The following is a 20165-nucleotide window of genomic DNA, read 5'->3' as shown; positions in this document are numbered from 1 at the left end:
CCACCTCATGTCTCAACAACAATAATATTAATATACAAAAACTTTAAATCAGGAGTTATCAACTGCTTTCTACAACCATATAAACATCTTATTGATGTATACTCTTTAAATGTTTTAACTGAAATCTGTAGATTCCACATGCCCAAACCAAAAAGAAAAAAAAAGGTTTTTAAATATTTTGAGTGAATTTTACTATACCTTAAGTCTCAATTAATTTAATTTAAAGCAAAGGTTACTAAATAAAAACACACTTAAACAGTAGAATGGAATAAATGAAAACAAAATATGCCTGTTTTCAAGTACGTTATACTGTTAGATCAAAGCCAGAGTGATTATATTTTTTAATCCCCTAGAATAGTTGATTCTAAAGCAGTAGTTTTCAAATATAGAAAAGCTAGATTCTCTCTCTGATGAAATCCTATATTAATCCCTAATAGAAGAAAGAATAGGAAAGCTGAGATTGCATCTCCCCCAGAAAGCACTCATACACATCTGACACACTGATATGTAAATTTGAAATCCTAGGGCTCCACAATATACCAGTTGAAAGCCAAGGTTCTCAAGCCAGTCTTCGTTTTCACTTGATGAAAGCACCAATATTCTTTGGAAGCCACCATAAGACTGTGAGAATATCAAAGAGTCTTCAGGAATATGCGCGTAGTGAGTTGTATCAAGTCTGTAGCCTTTTACCCTATGAGAGTGGAGAATCTTACACCTGCTGTAAGGAGCCCTTCTCCAAGGACAGGTATCATTTAAGAGGGATAAGCCCTTTGGATGAACTCATTCCAAAGCAACTAATCAGATGTGTGCCTGATCTTTGGGCACTTTCTACAAATTATACTTTAGAAGTTTGTCCTCATTTTTGTTGGTGTTTTCCCATATCTGCTCCTTTAAAATTCTGGCATTTTAGGTCAAAGTGTTTTCTAGTCACCGAAAGCTAGATATGCCAGGAAAAACCAGGTACCCCTCTAAGTTAAGTCTGTAAACCACAGGCAGAAAATAGTGAAGGGGAGCAGAAACACCACCCCAAAATAAGCCTCTTTGGCATGAAGATTATTTCAAACTGGTTATTTTTAAGAAACAGAAGACATAGGAAAAGCTCTGAAAACTGAATCAAAGTTACCCTTTTGTAAAATACATTTACATTTATAAGGGAAATCTCCATTTGTAAGGCTGTCTTAGTTCAAAATAGTGTTGATGTAATAGTAAAATGTCCAGAGGGTTCTTCAAGCAGAACTTGTAGACATTTTGGGTTTTTTTTAATGACAAATTTGAAATAACATTAATTTAAATCATAAAAAATAATCTCGGGACAGCCAGATGGTGCAGTTGGTTAGAGAGCAAGCTCTCAACAACAGGGTTGCCAGTTAAATTCCCACATGGGATGGTGGGCTGCGCCCCCTGCAACTAAAAATTGAAAACGGCCACTGGACTTGGAGCTGAGCTGCACCCTCCACAACTAGATTGAAGGACAATGACTTGGAGCTGATGGGCCCTGGAGAAACACAGTTTCCCAATAAAAAAATAAAAAAATAAAAAAAATCTAAGAGCTCATTTCCTCCAACATCCTTTCTACCCTTCCTGTGACAGGAAGTCAGTACCCCAAAGTTAATAGATAATTTTGATTACTTGTTTTTTAATATTCTTCTTCCTTTGAATCAAAAATGTCCCCTATTTTTTTCCTCTGTAGGTATAAAAAGTAAATCAAAATCCCCTTATCATTGTAGCTCTTCAGATATCCAGCTAAGTATTCAGGTATCTACCAAAGACTCCAGCTATTGTTCCGTGACCATATCATCACCCTGACCTTTTCTTCAGTTGTGTAATGTTTTCTTGACTTGTGAGGTTCAAAATTAAATATCGTGGGGCAGCAGAATGTGCCATGCTAGCACGTGGATAGTTAGTTTAAAGCTCCCTTTACTGCCTGAAGGAATTTAGATAGGGGTCTGGGCCAGGAAGACCTATTATCAGAGAGAACTTTTAATATCAGAAAGACTGGTCTGCATGGCCTGGCAAAAGTTTGTTTACCAACCATTTGCCCTTCTCATCTACCTGTGGGTTGTCTCCCTCCCCTTTGCAGCCCCACACCTCTACCCCCTTCTCCATAGCTCATCATGAAACATACGCCTCAATTGCCTGACAGCCTTGGACTCGCATATCGGATGGGGCTCACATACGTCTGAAATTACTTTTTCTCCTGTTAATCTGTTTTATGTCAATTTAATGATTAGGTCAGCCAAAGAACCTAGAAGGGAAGAAGGGAACATTTTTCTTCCTCTACAAGGATGCTACTCTGGGTGTGATAAGATCTATTCACAATACCTTTGGAAGGTTATTAGTGCAAATGTTGGCACAGTGCCTTTCCCCAGACATGCAATGAGTTCTAGTTTTCTCAAAGACCAGGTCAGCTTCACCGTTATGACTATGAAAATAGTGTTCCCTACCCTGTGTTAGGACGGTTGGTTTTTATCAGATGCATCCTTATGACCTATAATTTGCTGCTTTCCGTTCATTGTTCCGTTGATTTGCTCATTAACTTGACATGCGTTTATTGATTGCCCTCACTGAGTGAGGTCAAATCATAGGAGCAGGAAAAACAGCGTCCTTGCTCTGCTGGCAATGCGTCCTTGTGGGTGAGCAGTCATTTAACAAAGCATTATACGATGCATTATTCAACTGAAATCAATTCAAATGTGACTGCCACAGTGAAATGCAGGGTGGTGATGAGGACCTCTGATAGGGGAACTTCAAAAGTTTTTCAAGGTCTTGAAGAAGTGATGTTTGACATGCTCATGAAGGATGATTAAGAATTAACTAGATGAAAATGGGAGAAACTGCCTTCCAGCAAGGAGAATTCCAGCCAGAGGACCTCAGGCCATAGCAGCACAGTGATTTGGAGTAATTGAAGGGAGGCTACTGTGACTTGTGTTGAGAAAGCTGATGAAGATGGCAGGGGTCAACTCTTGTTGAATTTTGTGGCCACAATTAGGGCTAAGGAAGAGCAAACCGAGGAGCAGTGGGAGGCCACTGGATGAACTGAAGCAGGGAGTGAAAAGATCTGATTTTCATTTTACACACACACACACACACACACACCTTTGATTTCTACACTGGTCTAGTTCACAGATCCTTAATTGAAATTTGATTTGTCTTTATCTCCCTCTCCCAATTGTGTCTTATCAAATTTTCACCAACAATAAATCAACATTAACAATGTTTAACAAAATAAATTTAAAAAGAGATCTTAGGCTACCAAGAACTTTTTTCCCCTCTAATAAAAATGGCCTAAAATTAAAGATGAAAGGAAGATATCCAGCAACATTTTTTTTCTATTGTAGGCATGCTTTGCCAAAGCTGCATTAAAACATTTATTTGAAGCCAGTCTGGGTTATTCAAAGTCCTTTTTCGTAACGCTGTTGGATGGAGAAAGAAAGCAGACAGAAGACTGGACGGGCTGGACTGCGCATACGGGTCCAGGAGGCCCCTGCTCCTTGTGACATTTTGGACACCATTTCCTCACTTGTATTTCTGTGCTGCAAACGGTTTTATCAGTGCTTAGTGCTTTGATGAATGTGTGGGCCTAAGCAGATCTCAACTTACGGCTACATTGTTATCCATGTTTTCATTGAAGCCAGTGAAAAACTTCTGCCACTTTTATTGTTTTGTCTTTCTAACTTACTATTAAATATTTCAGGGTTATGGATATTGGCTCTCCTTAATCCAGAACCCCAGAATCAGAAATGAAATGAAGGAGGCTCATGAGAGAACAGAGAATAGGTTTGGGTACGAGGTGTGACAATTAAGTTCATGAGCTTGTTGCAACAGTGTTACTAACCTTTTTTGGTAGCAGAGGGATTACTCATTAAGAATTTGTACCAACTGGACAAACAGTTAACTAAGTTTACTATTTGGAAGTGCTGAAAAGGCTGCGTGAAAACGTTAGACGACTTTAATGCCAACAATTCATGGCTCCTGCATCACGACAATGCACCAGCTTACACGGCACTGTCTGTGAGGGAGTTTTTAGCCAGTAAACCAATAACTGTATTGGAACACCCTCCCTACTTCCCTGATCTGGCCCCCAATGACTTCTTTCTTTACCAGAAGATAAAGGAAATATTGAAAGGATGACATTCAGAACATCGAGGGTAATACGACAACAGTTCTGATGGCCATTCCAGAAAAAGAGTTCCAAAATTGCTTTGAAGGGTGGACTAGGCACTGGCATCAGTGCATAGCTTCCCAAGGGGAGTACTTCAAAGGTGGCCATAGTGATATTCAGCAATGAGATATATAGCACTGTTTCTAGGATGAGTTCACGAACTTAATTGTCAGACCTCGTGTGTGTGTATGTATATATGTGTGTGTGTGTGTGTATATTTAGGAATATATATAGGAATATGTGTATGTGTGTGTATATATATATATATGAGATAAATGAGCTCTAGGAAATAGCAATATACCAAATGCACAAGGAGAAGGCAAAATTATAATTTTATGTTGGGGAAAAAATGTCTAGACCTACATTGAGTTTTAAAATTAGCAAAGCTTATCTTTATCATGCACTTACTTTCCTTTTGTGCCTCCTCTGTCCTCTCGCCTTATACAGGCCAATTCACAGGGAAATGGTTTTCCCTCCATAATTGGCCTGACTCCAACCATCATCCTTTCCTGTTCCCCACAATCATGCTTCATTCTTCAGCAGTTGCTCATTCTTTCTCTCATTCTTTCCACCCCGAACAACATAACTGTTTTCCCTCAGAAATTTGGCAACTTGATAAACTGAGAAAAAAATATAATTTCATTAAAGGTAGGTGCAATTTTAGACAGTATGGGAGAGGTGTATTAATTTAGGCAATGGAATTATGTTTTCTGTGTTTTGTCTTACTTTTTTAATTTAATGTTTAGCCTGCCTGATTGTGGTCCCGGCTAGATCACTTAACATTAGCATCTTTGTTTAGATGACAGAATTAAAAGATGGTCACTAAATGTCTTCCAACTCCTGTATTTTTTCATTCTTTGTTGATAAATTTTATTTCTGTTCTCCTTTAGGGAATTTTGTTGTCTGAGGTCTCTCCATGCATTCTGTTTCCCCAAAAAGTTATGTATGTATGGACATGGAGTATGTGTGTGTTTTTATAAAGTGAGATCCCAGATATATGTTGGAGAGTTTTGATTACATGGCTTATCTAAAATACCTTCCAAGTTAGACATTGCGTGATTTATGTCTTGAACACTATTTCAGTCTTTTGGAATTAGAAATATAGGATATTTTATAAGTTGACTACATTTTTGCAGACCACTTTTTCCTGCTTCTTTAGAATATGACACTTCAGAATTTTTACCTGTAGTATATTCTAGCTTTATTTTTATCAGCCACTATATTTAAAATTTCACAATTAGTGCCTTTAAAACTTGGCACATGATTTTATTTTAATGATAACATGATTTGTAATATTGTTTTTATCCCTGAAAATATGTGTTGTGGTACAAATAAAATATAGCCTTGAGCAAATAGTAAATCTTTAAAAATAAATAATTCTAAACAGTCAGAACATATATTTCTACAAGGTTGAGAGTTTGTTAATTTAAAAAGAAAACCCATTTATGGTAATAATTTGAATGGTACCATTCTAATAATATGTTATATGTTTTTCTGCTCTCATAAGCAGTATGCAAAATACAATTATGTGTCTTCTTAGTAATCTTAATAATCATGGGTGATCTTGAGGGACATCAATTATGAACCCACGTAAAGATTCATTGTACAGCTATCACAAAGTATGGCTCCATTATTGTAGTTATTAAACTTGCTGTTTTAGGATTTCTGCTTTCAAAAATTAATATGATGATGCAAGCTATTGTATTGCATAAATGTTCATGCACCTCTCTGTATTCATCCATCGCCACAATTTTAATTTAATGTTGGCCAGTTCTGTTAATTTAGAAACCATTTAACCAAAATATCTTAAATTATGTTTAATATGAGAGCAAATAATAGTCCCTTTGAGACTCTTTCATGAGCAGAATAATGAAACTTTTGTCTAGATATTTGCTGACATATCTCTGAAAAGTATTTTGTTTTACTTTATTTCTTAAATTTTCAGTTTAATGACAGTGTTGCAATAGGGTGAGTTGCTGTAGAGCTTATTTTTAAATAGGTGAAATAAGATCACATTACCTTTTAAGGAACAGTAAGAGAAAAATGTTACAGTTTAAGCTAAACATGATCCTACAGAACCCATTCACCTATTGTTTCCCCTGAGAAACTTGAAAACATGTATTCTCGCTATAATTTTATCGGTTGGTGTCCCCTGGTGTATTAGCTTGCTAGGTCTGCCATAACAAAATAACACAGACAGACCGAGAGGTTTAAATAACAGAAATTCAGTCCATTACGCCAGGTAAATATACAGGAAGGCTTTAATACTCAGTTGCATCAATTCAATGTCCCCAGAATAAAGCTTCAGAAAATAACAGCTCTGCATACCAAGTAATACCTTTTTAAATTGCACTTTTGAACATATTTTTCTTAACTGTAATTAGATTAATTTGATGGTGAGATTCATTTGGATTGCATTGACTAAGAGAAAAGAGATATTTATACTACTCCATTAAATCACACAGAATTGTTTTTGGTGGAGGGTGATGGATGTGGAGGTAGAATGATGGAGTATTAGCTAGTTTACAGCAGGCCCTCTCCCAAGGAGAACAATGTTTCTTCAACTTTAGGGGTTTGACTTTCGTCTTATGCAAATTAAGAGGGTTTTTACTGCTGTAAATGTGAGTTGTTTTAGGACCAGCTTTTGACATTTACCTTTGCATTTCCTCGTCCTGAAAAGAGGGAAGGTTTATTTTCCCATCCTTGGAATTTGGACTCAACAAGGTGAACTTTGGTCCATAGAGTGAAGCAGAGATTTTGATGGGCCAATTCGTAACAGCCTGGGCCTGAAGAATTTGTCTGTTTTTATTACTTTAGTACCTTCTGCCACTTTCAAAAGCAGGACATGCTGAGTCTAGCCCTCTGGTTCCAGAAAGAGGGTGAGATCCACAGGGCGCAGAGCCACCCCAGGCAAGACCACGGGGAGTAGAGACCCTGTGAGACTGTCAGGCAGTTTTGCAGGCCCTCCTGAGACGTGCAGACAACCTGCAAGTGTCTGAGAAATGGACATTTATTATTTGACACTACTGCACTTTGTAGCAGTAGCTACCTGATGCAAGGGAAAGGGTGGACACCAGGTATTGCATTATGAAGAACCGCCCCACCTGTGCACCAGTACCCCCAGGAGAGAAATCCAGTGACTCCCGTTTATGAAAGAGGGATAGGAAGGCGTGAAGGGCCTCCCCAGTAATTAATAGTTCACACTCGAATTCTGTAAGATACGTAACTAGCGGTTTGCACATAGTGATCTTTGCTTAGGAATTAGTTACTGAGATTTTTCAGAACAAAGGGCCCTTAAGTAACTCAAGTATCTAAAAGCTCAGACCATCCTCCAAAGAGGAAAAAAACCTTATATTTGAAATATAAGGCTTTATTTCTCTTTGGAGGCTGGCTCCTAGCACCGAACTCACTTGCCAGTAATATTGTGAGCTTAAGAAGACACATAGCTTGAGTGGTGTGCAAATGTAATGCAATAAAGAAATAGCTATGATTTTGATCAGGCGAAGTGCCTGGCAGCTGGGTGTTTCTGTGGGCTGCTCTGTGCTGTCAGGAAGCTAACGATGGAGGTCTGGGCTGTGGCTTGCCCAACAGAGGGCCAGTGCTGGCACCAGACTCAGATTCTCAGAACTGCCCCCCACCCGTCCCCCCACTGCCATCTTACTTATTGTGTATCTTTGACCTTAAAGAACCTTTCAAACTGAGGGTAATTAAGACCTCATGAGTGTTTTTAATAATAAGGTAATAAAAAGAATGGGTGGAGTGATGTGTCCATTATTATCACGGCCATTTAAGGCGCCACATCTTACCGGTTGCTTCTACCCGACAGAGGGGATCTTGTTTTTCAGCTCTGCAGGTTCAGAAATTTTATGGAGCACGGACTGATTTGGTTTCCTCAAATGCACTGTTATTCCATTCACACAAAACAGATATATGCCAGAGCAGTAAATGGATTAAAGTACAATGGAGGCATCCCTGCCAAGCCAGCTGGAATTAATCACATCAGTGGTCTATTCATTTTTGTCCAGTAGGGAAATGTACATGGGAATCCAAAGCAAGACACAAAGATGGCTTGATTAATATAAAATGCAGCTAATACAGTAAATGCTTACTAGTGCCATTCAGTGTTTTAATGCCCAATCTATATTCATCTAACCAATCCCCATATCAACACTGTGATACAGAGACTATTAATAGCCCGAAAAATGAGGAAGTTAAGGTATAGTGTCTGGTTAAGTGTCTTATGTAAGTCACAGAGCTAGCAAGTGGCAGAACTAGGGTTTGAATCCATAAGTCAGATTCCAGAATCTGCACTTGTAACCACTCTTTATATAGAGTTAGTTGATACAGAGAGGTTTTTAATTGGATTAAGCCAATTGTTTTTCATAGCTCTTTATCTCTACCAAGGTGATAAAGGATGTGGCAGGAATTGCTAGTTGCTTAGTCACTATGCATTCTGTCTTATTAAGAAAACCAAGTTTGCTCTGAGTTAACGATGAAACACTCTGTTTCCAGCTTCCTTTGCAGCATAGTGGCCATGTGACACCGTTTGACCAATGAGAATTCGATCTATGGGCCGGGTATTTTTCAGAAAGTTTTGCCAGCCTCATTAGCTTCCTTGCTTTGTTATCCTTCTTTTCTTCCAACATGAAACGTGGACCTAAAACTGAAGATGGAGGAGCCATCTTAAGAAAATTAGGATTAAAAACCACATGGTAAGGATGACATAGATGGAGGACAGAGTGACCTGTGACGTTAATGACAGCGTACAGCTGATACAGAGGCCTATCCTTCTTTCTTCTTGATCATTATTTTAAAAAGTAGGTAACACTCAATTTTGTCATGTCTCTATATAGGCAGATACTGTGGGTCCTCCTCACTCAGCTGTAAAGTTAGAACTGTCTGCCTGTTTTATTATCTTTGTTTCCTCAGAGTCTAATACAGTGCCAGGCGAATAGGAATTACCCAACAACATTTTGAACTTGTGATAAATGCATGAGTCGGAATGGAGACTGCGCTGACATTGTAATCAGTGGGAAGGGACACAGCTTCTGCGGATAACAGGATCTTTTGTCAAGATCAGCTACTATCACCTCTAGGAGCCGCTGCCACTGAGAGAACAGTAAGGAAGGACTGTTAGCCATAAGATGTACCATACAGGGGGTGCTGTTGATGGGGCTTTTAGTGGGAGCATCATTTAGTGTCAGTCTGGACAGTGTTACTATTGGGGATTTTCCAGGCAACTCCATCATTTCAAAAGCAGTCACATTTGTGATTTGAAGGGAGAGCGCAGGTATTTAATCCTTCAGTATATTTCATACTGACATAGAGTAAGGAAAACCACACTTGATGTTGGGTCTAGTGTGCTCCAAGCACTTTTCTTGCATCGTTTCATTTAATCTTCTTAGAGCAGATTGTACACTTTTCAGTTTATTGATTTGGAACTTGAGGCTCCAGTGTGAAGGTCATACACTCAGGAGGAGTATCTTGATGTTAAGCCCACACTTTATGGGGAAGTGCACAGCCTACACCAGTTTGCCGCCACCCTCACAGTTTCTCAGGAGGTGATCTGTTAGGGCCCAGGACTTCACACCACAGACAGGGACTCAGGACAACCCAAAGATGTGCCCTTGAGACGTCGCCACACTCTGTTTGAAGGAAGGGGAAGAGGACCCAGGACTGCATCGGTTCATCCTTGTGCACTCATCCTAACGCTCCAGATATCACAAGCTACTTTTGAAGAAATGTTGCTTGAAAGGAATAATACGTTTCATCCAGGAAAGCACAGTGTTTCTTCACATAGTGACTAATTGAGAATGGTTGTAAATTTTCAGCAGAGAAACTCGAGAGTGATTCCCTACGCTTTGTTTTCCATCTTCGAATTTGACCACAGACATCGTTTATTCTCTGATTTCATTGTGTAGTTTATCATTGGGACCCACATTCCACACATAGGAGACCTGTGGACTCTTAAGGCCCCTTCTCACTTATATTCTACTTCTGTGACTGGATTCTTGTCTACTTTGGTTTCTTTATATCTTTGATTAATTATCATGTGTGTGCCTCTCTGTGTGTATTAGGAGCCTATTCTGACAGTTGTGGATCTATGTTCCACCCCCTGACAGGTGCCCAGGGTGCTGTTACCTGTTGATAGATTCCCCAGTCACACCATTTGCTTGCTGGCTTGTCTCTCTCACTCCACCTGCTCTGAGATTCTCCATTGCTCTGCTCTGTCTACCTGTCAAGCCATCACTTCTCTTGTATTAAACTTTCCAAGATAATTAAGCATCCAACACAAATGTGGCAAAAATAATACAGCGTAGGACATAAAACCGTAGCAGGGTTCGATAACAGCGGTGTCTCCAAGTCCTGCTCTAAAAGGAATCTCTGCTTTTGTTTATTTCACACTCCCTGTTTCCACATCACAAAGAGACAGAAGCATAAAGTAAATTGAAAACTCCATTAAAGAAACACAGCACCTGAGGGAAAACCGCTGCTTTAAAAGAACAGAGAAAAGGCCATTGAAGTCCATCTTGCTGACCCCTTTTAGATGATCAGTGTTGCAGTTTATTTGAGGACTGTCTTGAGGATATAAAAGGAACATACACTTTGCACGGTGACTTTGGGAATCCGGGGGTACAAAACCAGGCATAAAACCTAACAGTATTATCAAATGAAAACATAAGCATAAAATGAGATCTCATATAGCAGGGAACCTCGGGAAAGGAGGTTGGAAATAATTGAGACTAAACAGAAGGAGGAAAAAGTAGTACCTCAGGAAGAATTATTATGTTGATACAAATAATACCCAAATTACTTTTTCTTAATTGCTAAATAGAATAAAATGTGCTGGTATTGTCAAACAGCAGGTTAGATATGTGTGAACTGGGGGAAGAAGGAGTCAGTTGAGCTTTCAGAAAAAGTTTGTAGCTAATTCAGCATCACATTAAATGCACAGGGAAGCACTGAAAGGAAGAAAACAGGAAGTGTTACGAGATGATAGAAGTTTAGAAATAGTTTCTAGAAAGTCCCATTTTGTTTTTTTAAATATATATATATATATATATATATATATATATATATATATATATATATATATTCTCAGTTTTGTTTTTTTTTAATGAAAAGGTATTGCTCGCTCTGTGGTAACCTAAGTTTCCTGAGAGATTAAATTGAAATTATACGTATGAAAAACCCATTTTTATGAATAATGCACATCTCCTTTCTTGATATTCATGCCAAAATTCATCACAATAAGAAAAAAAATTGGCTGACTTCTGTGTATTTCACAACAGGCTACATTTGCAAGTTACATTCTCATGGCCCCATTCTTAGCAGAACAGCGTTTCTCTTCAACAAATATCTGGCAGAATGTCTTAGAATCTTAATTTAAGAGGTGTAGGAAAAAGGCACATTCAGGTTAAGTGACAATAAGAAAACAATTCTGGGTAGATCAGGAAATGAAATCTCAAATTCTTGGCTTCTAGCCCAGTTTTTGAAGGCTTATGCTTTTTAGAAAAAAATTAAAGAAACATAATTTAAATAGGTATTATAATTTAAAAAATATCCTTGGGCTGAGAACCAGGACTCTAGTTCTGGGTTCAGCGTTGACAAGGGCTGTGACATTGAACAAGGTACCTATCTTCCCTTGTCTGAGAGTTCAGTGGGGTCACCTCCGAACACCCGGTGAGTTGAGAATGGTTCCTTGCCTTCCATTCCCACTGAACCTACCAACTTCATTTCTGGACTGTTATTAATATCCTTATTTAATAGCTTTTTCTTTGCAATTCTTTTCCCTCGACTCTTCATTCCAATTAAATTTCTGTCTATCCCAAATAGTGGTGCCACATTCAACTCTTCCAGTACTATTTTTATTATATACTTTCCCTATTAAGCAAACATTTAATAACCTCCCATTCCCAAGTGTTCAACTACAAAGGATGTCAACCTTACATTTAAGAAACACTTCCCCACTGTTCTTGTATTGCATCATTTCTCCACATGAACACTCGTAGTGCTCGCTTCTTTCCTTTACTTCTTGCCTCCTGAATATACAACACATTTACTAAAATTTTTGAGAAGACGTCAGCACTCTTAACCTCCTATCAAGTTTTCCTTTTGTTTTTGCTTATCCAAGTCTTCTCTACCCTTTAATACCTGGTCGAAAACTCTCATAAGTGTCAACTTCCCATCACACTGATGATTTTCTGAGCTCCTAGAGCAATTTTTTTTTTTTAATCGATTTCATTCACAGGTTTAATTATATTTTACCTTGTGGCATATTATTATTTTACTGTTATTCATATTCTTTGCCATTAAATCAAAGTTCTGCTTTTCAAAGCCTTTGGGAAATAATTTATTTCATTAAGCTAAGCTTTCTGGCTACCTGGGCATATTCCCTCCTGTTTGCCTTAACTTCTTTTCTTATTTTAACCATTGTGGATAGAAGTATTTCTAAAATAGATAATAGATTTCTATGAATTTGAAAATAGAAAATGATGATTTGACTAGTTTTTTGTTGTTGTTGTTGGCTTAGTATAATTACTATTGATATAAGTTTTTCTAGTTATATTACAGGGTTGCCTAAAATTGTAATACTTGATGAGAAATATTTGTCTACCATGTAATTTTATCTGTGTTCCATTATAGATTTTTATGGGTGGTTTGCCTTCTTATAGCAATGTTTGTTATCACCAATGACTTCCAAAGAATTTAATAATCAGATAGCCATACTTATTAAATGTTTGCATGTGTGTGTGTATATATATATTATATATATCTATATATATCTATCTCTCTCTCTCTCTCTCTCTCTCTATATATATATATATATATATATATATATATATATATACACACATACATAATTATTTAGAACATATTATTTGCTTTCCTATGAAAGATTTCTATAGATATTTACCTTCCATTTTTTAGCTGAATTCAAGATAGATTCACTGTAGGACAGCCAAATTTTAAATAGGTTTGTACACATATTGTTATTTTAAACTTGCTTTGACTTATGTTTTATCTTTCCAACTCTGCCATAAGTAGCAATGCACAGTTCTACAGCTTTTAACTCTTTAAAGAATTTAGTCCAGTATTTTGTACTTTTAAGAGATGCTCAAATAGGAATTAAATTCAAGAATTATCAGACTTAAAGGTCCTTAACTGTTTAATCATTCACTTTTTAACAGATTTCATGGGGAAAGTAGTTCTTCTCACTGCAAAACTACAAAATTGCCCTGGTTGGTGGTTAGCTTTATCTTAGTGTATTCAAGGCAATCTACAACTTGTATGGAGTTTTACCTCCCAGTATCCACCTCAAACCTCTACACCAGATTTCTCTGTATTTCTATAGCTTACTTTATTTATTTATTTATTTTTAGTTTTTTTAACGAAGTTATCTTTAGCTAATAAAATTATAACTTTTAGTAATTATGATTTATTTTTTATGTTTGTTATTATTTTTCCAAAGGACATGACTTATAAATGTAAGCAAAATGGAATGTAATTCTTGTAAGCTTTGGAGTATTACCAAATACTCCAAAATAAACTCCCACCAACAGAATCAGCTCTTTAGCAGTGCTGATGACCTTGACACTGGAAGTGTTCAGTTTCTAGATCTACCCCACATTTACAGGGGCTTTTTCAGAGAGATTTCCCCAAATAACCCTAACTCCATCTGTCTCTCATTTCTCTGTTTTGTTCACCCTTTTTCATTTGTTCGCATTTGCTAACATTAGATGTACTTCATTTTTTTATCCTTTTCTAGATTGTAAGCACCACAACCATAGGATCTTGGTGTGTTTTGTTCACCTACATGTCACCAGAACCTGGGCTCCTGGTAGGCAATGAATCTTTATTTGTTGGAAAAAATGAATGAACACAGAGTTGATTCTTAAAACTGAAATTCAAGGCGTATGATGGTCCTGATATATGTGGAGTGCAATATATTAGAGAAACCATTTTTCTACTAAAAAATTGTCCCATCTTTTTTTGGCTTTTGTTGGCGGACTGTGTGACTTTGTCACTTACAAGCTCTCGGAGTCAGAGTTTTTACATCTATACTATAAAGGGTTATTCTAACACTGTCTGCTCTGTCTGCCTAAATCATGGGGTGTTGTGATGAGCAAATAAAATAATGCATGTGAATGTCCTCTGAAAAAGATAACCATTATATAAGATATTAAGGAAGGGAGTTTGTAATTTTGAGATATCAAAAAATCGAGCAACTCATTTACAGTCATAGACACGGCATTTGATAACAAAAATAGTACTTGTGCTATCACACATTTCATCTGAAAAAGATCAGCAGTGCCATGCAAGATTTTTTAAAAAACAGGAAATACTGGATAATCTCACTGAACAAAATAGAAAACTGAACAAAATGCAAAATTATTGTTCTGGATGACATGTAATCCCACTGTTGACAGGAAAGGACACACCAACTGGGAAGCTGACAGGGCTCCAATGTGAAGTAGACGTCGCAATCAGGTAAAACGGAAAAGAGATTTATGCAAAAAAAAATCTCATTCTTCTGACAAGGCTGATAAGAAGGAAGGAAAAGCTGAGCAAATAGATAAGGACTGTGGTTTGGAATTACCCAGCTAAGTCACAGCGACAGTCAGAATGGGAAGAGCATTGTCAAAAAAGCTGATTTCCGCTGAATGATGATATATTTTGCAGAGATTTAGCATGAACAGGAACAAATGCAGCATTCAGAGTCATTTCTAAAGAAAATGGTATCTGTGTGAAAAGAGAATGCTTGTTCTTTAAAATACATCCAAATGCATGGAACGAAGCACGCCTGTGTAACTGACTACTTCTCAGTAACACTGAATATTCTCCAGCTGGAAATACAGGTATCTAAGATGTCAATTTCCAGGAGCTGAGTCCATACCTGTTATACTGAGAGTGCAAATGAGCTGGGCTCTGCTCCTGCAGTCACCTGGCTTCAGATTGCTCTGTGTAGCTGGCAAGCAGTTTCTACATCAGGAAAATGAAAGAACTTACACATATTACATGCGTGGTCTTGCAAATAGTCGAAAGGTTAAGAAGTTAAGGGAGTCTAAGCCCACTTTATCTATTATATAACGAGAATTAACATATTAGTTATGTGGATATCTAACGGGATAAGTGAGCTAGCGGGTCAGACGTTGTATGTTCTCGGTCTAGGAGACAGATGTGCTCTGGAAAGAGTGCATTGAAGTGAGGAAGAATGTTTGTGACAACAGGAGGTCAAAATGATTGGTAAATGTCCCTGGAAACTTCAGGCAATGAGCAGGAAGAATGCGAGGGAAAGTTGTGTACTCACCATGACAGACTGGGTGATTTGGATTGTGTGTGCCCTTGTGTCAGATATATAATGTAAATGGGTAGGTGGACAGCTGTATTTTTTCATCTCACAAGCACAAGAGAGAAGACTAGAATTAGGTACTGTTTTTCCTTGGTTGATTGAGCTGACCTCTGCTAACTATGCTCTTGGGAAAGTGTATCAGTAAAACCCAACATACAGAAAGAAAATAGGTAACAGACTTTCTCTACCTAGCCTGGTCATGGCAGCAGGTGTGGCTCTGGAACGTAATTTAGCAGTAGCCTCTTTCTTTTGATGTCAACCAAGTTGACATTTGTGGAAACTGCAACCTAGAGTTGATGAAACAAACAAACAACACTTTCTGAAAGCACGACTAAACAAGGCAAACCTAATTCCTTACGACTGAAATCTTTACTTTGGCTATATCAAGTCTGTGCCATAACCTAGGATGGATGCAGCAATAACAAAATAGCACCAATATCATGAATTAATTAACAGAAAAAAAGTATTTTATATGGAACCATTTGTTGGCCTCAGCCACGAGAGTCTTTCTCACTGAGGATTTTCAGGTGGAAAGTAGGAGTTGTTTTCCAATGTATTTTGCCCTCCTCCCTGTCAAACCTTCTCCCTACCATTCATAATTTTATGGGGGGGAGGAGGGAGGGAAGAGAGAGAGAGAGAGAGAGAGAGAGAGAGAGAGAGAGAGAGAGAGAGATTGAGATCTTCTATGAGAAACTCATTTGAGAGAAATTGTTTGTCATAGAAATGGGGGCAAATTGTTTTGTCTGTATCATGAAGCACCATCTCAGTGTAACACTAAGGATCTCAGCGATTGCCAAATTGATTGAGCTTATAAAAGACTAGTAGCAAATTATTTTATAATCTCTTGCCTGGAATTATTTTTACTCCAGAAATTGGTAATTCAGTGTGGGGGGTGTACATCACCAAATTTATATACCTCTCCCCAAAACAGGTATATTTTATATGTGTTATAGGTATATATGGGGTATATCTATTTTTATTACTGTAGTTATACCTATAATTATCTAGCCATATTATAAAATAAAAGATGGGAGAAAGATTGAGTTACATTTATGCAACTGAATTCTCCATCCAAATGAAACCAATTACAAATGTTTCATATACTTTTTTCCCTGAGTATTTGTTAAAGTAAAAACGTTGTCTCTGCCACAATTATAATTCACCTAAGAAGCTTAGTACATGGATCATAGTGTCAGAGAACTGGGTTCAAGACTCACATTTGTATTTGAATGTCTGAAGTACCTTATAAAAATATTTCAACTCCTTATGTATTGGCTAATACATCTGTAAAAATCACCATAAGAACAGTATCATTGTCGAGATGATTTAAAGAGAAAATGAACTTTAAACACTGACAGGTACCGGTGAGCTCGGTTAAGGCTGACGTCCCATAATCTGGTTTCCCAGCATGCGAGCTGGTGTCCTGCAGCTCCCTACGGGAAGCTGCTCAAACCCAGTGCCTGAGGCAATCGTCCCAGAGAACTGCACAGCTGGACTGTCCGCGAGTTCCTGCAAAGGAGCACTGCCCTGGCTGATCAGCTGTGTGTGCTGTCAGCCTGTGTCCCTGTGGCACTGTAATCTGCTCCGGCTGCTGTAACAAAACACCAAAGGCTGGGTGGCTGATAAAGAGCAGAATGGATGCCTCATGTTTCTGGAGGCCGGAAGTCTAAAATCCAATGTGCAAACTACACACACACACACATACACACACACACATACACACACACACATACACACACACGTACGTACACACGTACACACACGTGCACAAATACACACACATACACACATACACACACATATACACACATGCACACACAGCATTTGCTTAGCTTGTCTATAATTTTATAAGTTGATTGATTAATAAAATAGATATAGTTTACATATAGTCATATGTATTAATGTACGGTATGATTCTAACTATCCTTTGAATTTCTTTATTAAAGCCCAAATTAAAGAATATTTCATATATGCTAAAGTGAATAAGATAGGTAACAATCGACAATTGTCACAGATTTTCATTCCTGTAGTGGAAAGACGAATATGTAAACAGCACGTTTTTGCTTAATTTTGTGCTTTGCTAGGTATGCTGCATTATTACACAAGCCCAAAGAATCACTGTTTTACCAAATTACACAGCTGCGTGAAAAGTGTCAACTCAATTCATAGCCACAAGAGTCAAACCAACTACGTGATTTTTGTTTTTCATTCAGAGAGGGTGTCATTCTGATGAAATTGGCTTTAAGGCTACACCATAAATTCTTAAAACTTGTCAACTAGAGTTGTCCTGTTCAGCCTGTACCAGACTGTGCAGCATAATGTGTGGCGTAAAGTGTAGATTGCTTATAATCAAGTAAAATAGCCTAATGACCACTTCTGTTTTTTCCTTAAGTTTGAGAATAAACATTTAAAAGTTATTTATCTGTACAACACGGCCTCTCTGAACAAACATACATTCATAATAGAGTGTTTCCTTTTCTGTGTCCCATTAGATTAGCCAGATACATATAAAAAAAAAGCTAATTTACTTCAAAGGCACAGGAAAGAGCATTATCTGTGTTTTAAAGGACGATGTACTTTGACAAATGAAATAACCCCAAGTTTACTTTACTCTGTTTATATTCTGTCCAGTCAATAAACAAGATCATTTTGCAAAACATATGCTCCAGATAAAACCCAAATCCCTCAAATACAATTTAAGATACACGATAGGCGGACACCAAGCATTCTGCATCAATTCTTTGGGCAGCAAACACCTCTGTGAAGCAAGGGGATAGTTGGCCAGAATGCAGTAAAGATGATGGGGCTAACTAAGCCTGGTGAAAACACAGTGAGATGGGGATGAAAGGCAAATGTCAATAAAATAGGAATCAAGAAGTGATGAGTAGAATCAGTATAGTCATATAGTCCTTAGACATAGACAATTTTATGGCTGCCAAGGCTTGTTTTGGAGATGGCTTGGGAAATCTTTCGTAGGAATCGTTGGTGGCGAACCAATACATTAGTGTAATAACCCATCTAATCTGGGTAACTGATGTACATCGTGTTCATGTTCTTATAAATAATGTTGAATAGAGTTTCAGTTAGTTGTTTGCATCTCTGTGGAGTTAGAATAACTGAACGCAAAGTGAAGACAGACACCAAACATGCTGTTGGTGCATCACCAGAGCCTGGATGAAGGAAGAAACAACGGTAGACTGAGGTTAAGGATTTAGCACACTGAAAGCAAGAACACCGGGAATAGAGACTGAAGCAAATATTGACAGATTCTAACTAATAAATAGTAAAACACAGACCAACAAGGTAGTAAACATATCCTTAAATTCAGTCAAAGATGTATGACTAACATCAGGCTGACATGGAAACTCCGTTAGGATCCTATAATCCCATCACCAGAGAGATTGATCCTTTGTATCTTCAAGGTGCAATATTCTAAGCCCAGTGTCTGACACTGATCAGAAAACCAAACAACTGAGTACCTCCAGGATAAGTATCCTGAGAGGTATATTTAACAAATATCTTAGAATATTTTCATTGACTGTATAATAAAGCTTAGGCAATAATCCCAATTATCTACATGTGAAATTTTTTACCCCACTTGTAGAAAGACTCACTGAGGAAATATAAGAAGTACTTCAGAGGGATTTACCACCTGGTCACATTATAACACTTCGGATCAGAAACATTTATTCCACAGAAAGAAAATTATCATTTTTTGAGAAACTAATTGTTGGCTTTTCTACAAGTACCTTATTGACCTAGCTGGAGTTAATGAAAATGTTTAACTAAGGTGTGTCCTGAAACAGAATCATCGTGTTTTTTCCAAAAAATTCTGGCACTTTCTTAATTGCTTTGGGGCTCGAAGATTGATTTCACATCCAAGGATGGTGAGCTTGTACTAAATTTGGCTATGGGTCAGGAGAAGGGGAATCTGAATAAATGTGCTGAGATTTATTTCCATAATTATGTTGGTTGAATTTGACCCAAGATAGCTCATAAGACTGAGTCCCCTGATGGAGAGTAGTAGATTTGCCAGGTGCGAGTCCTTAAGTTTTCCCTTAAGGAAACTCTTTGACCATTCTACCGTCAATAAATCTGGAAATCTGTCAAATTTGATGAGTTAGCCCAATTCTGATATCAATACATTATAGCCATTCAGTAAACCAATGAAAGATAATGTGGCATGATGGAAAGAACTGTGGCCAGACAGTCGTAGCTACAAATCTTCTCTTTTCTTCACAATAACTGAACTTTGGCAAGTTATTCAACTTCTGTAAGCCTCACTTTCCTCCTGGGTGCAAAGGAGGTAACACTACCTGTCTAGAAAGTAGGAACAATGTGGCAGACACAGGGGCCTCAACAAATTGCAGCAAAACTCCAGGAAAACCCATTGAGGCAGTGGGTGTCCTCCGTGGCTGTGGCTTGGCGTCACCTGGGGAAGCTTTTGAAGCGACCTATGCTCAGTCTCTACCCCAGAGCAATTATAACATAATGCCGGGGAGCCAGTAACCTTTCCGTATCTGCTACCTTCAGAAGTGCCCTGGGTAATTCTAACGTGCAGGCACGATCTACCTCAGGATAGAATGTCACCCACAACTTAGAGGAAGCACAGGGATCACTGCCCTTCTAGTTCCCAAATGCCAGTCTGTA

The 20165-nt window shown here is 37.9% G+C and overlaps 1 long non-coding RNA gene across 3 annotated transcripts in view; it reads left to right on the top strand.

The window, feature by feature from the left end:
* Positions 1-20165, top strand: part of LOC141573128 (uncharacterized) — a 78495-nt gene that overhangs the window by 8417 nt on the left and 49913 nt on the right. The window contains exons 1-4 of one of the 3 annotated variants that reach the window (XR_012498710.1): positions 4721-4810; positions 9092-9281; positions 13932-14003; positions 14593-14653. This is a non-coding gene — a long non-coding RNA (uncharacterized LOC141573128). Of the gene's footprint in view, positions 1-4720; positions 4811-9091; positions 9282-13931; positions 14004-14592; positions 14654-20165 lie in introns of those variants that run through there. The other 2 variants (XR_012498711.1, XR_012498712.1) reach the window with 2 other exon arrangements.

This window comes from Rhinolophus sinicus, linkage group LG09 (genome assembly GCF_036562045.2).
Source record: "Rhinolophus sinicus isolate RSC01 linkage group LG09, ASM3656204v1, whole genome shotgun sequence".
NCBI lineage: Eukaryota > Metazoa > Chordata > Mammalia > Chiroptera > Rhinolophidae > Rhinolophus > Rhinolophus sinicus.
Note: the sequence above shows the minus strand (reverse complement) of the source record. Positions and strands in the feature narration are given on the sequence as shown.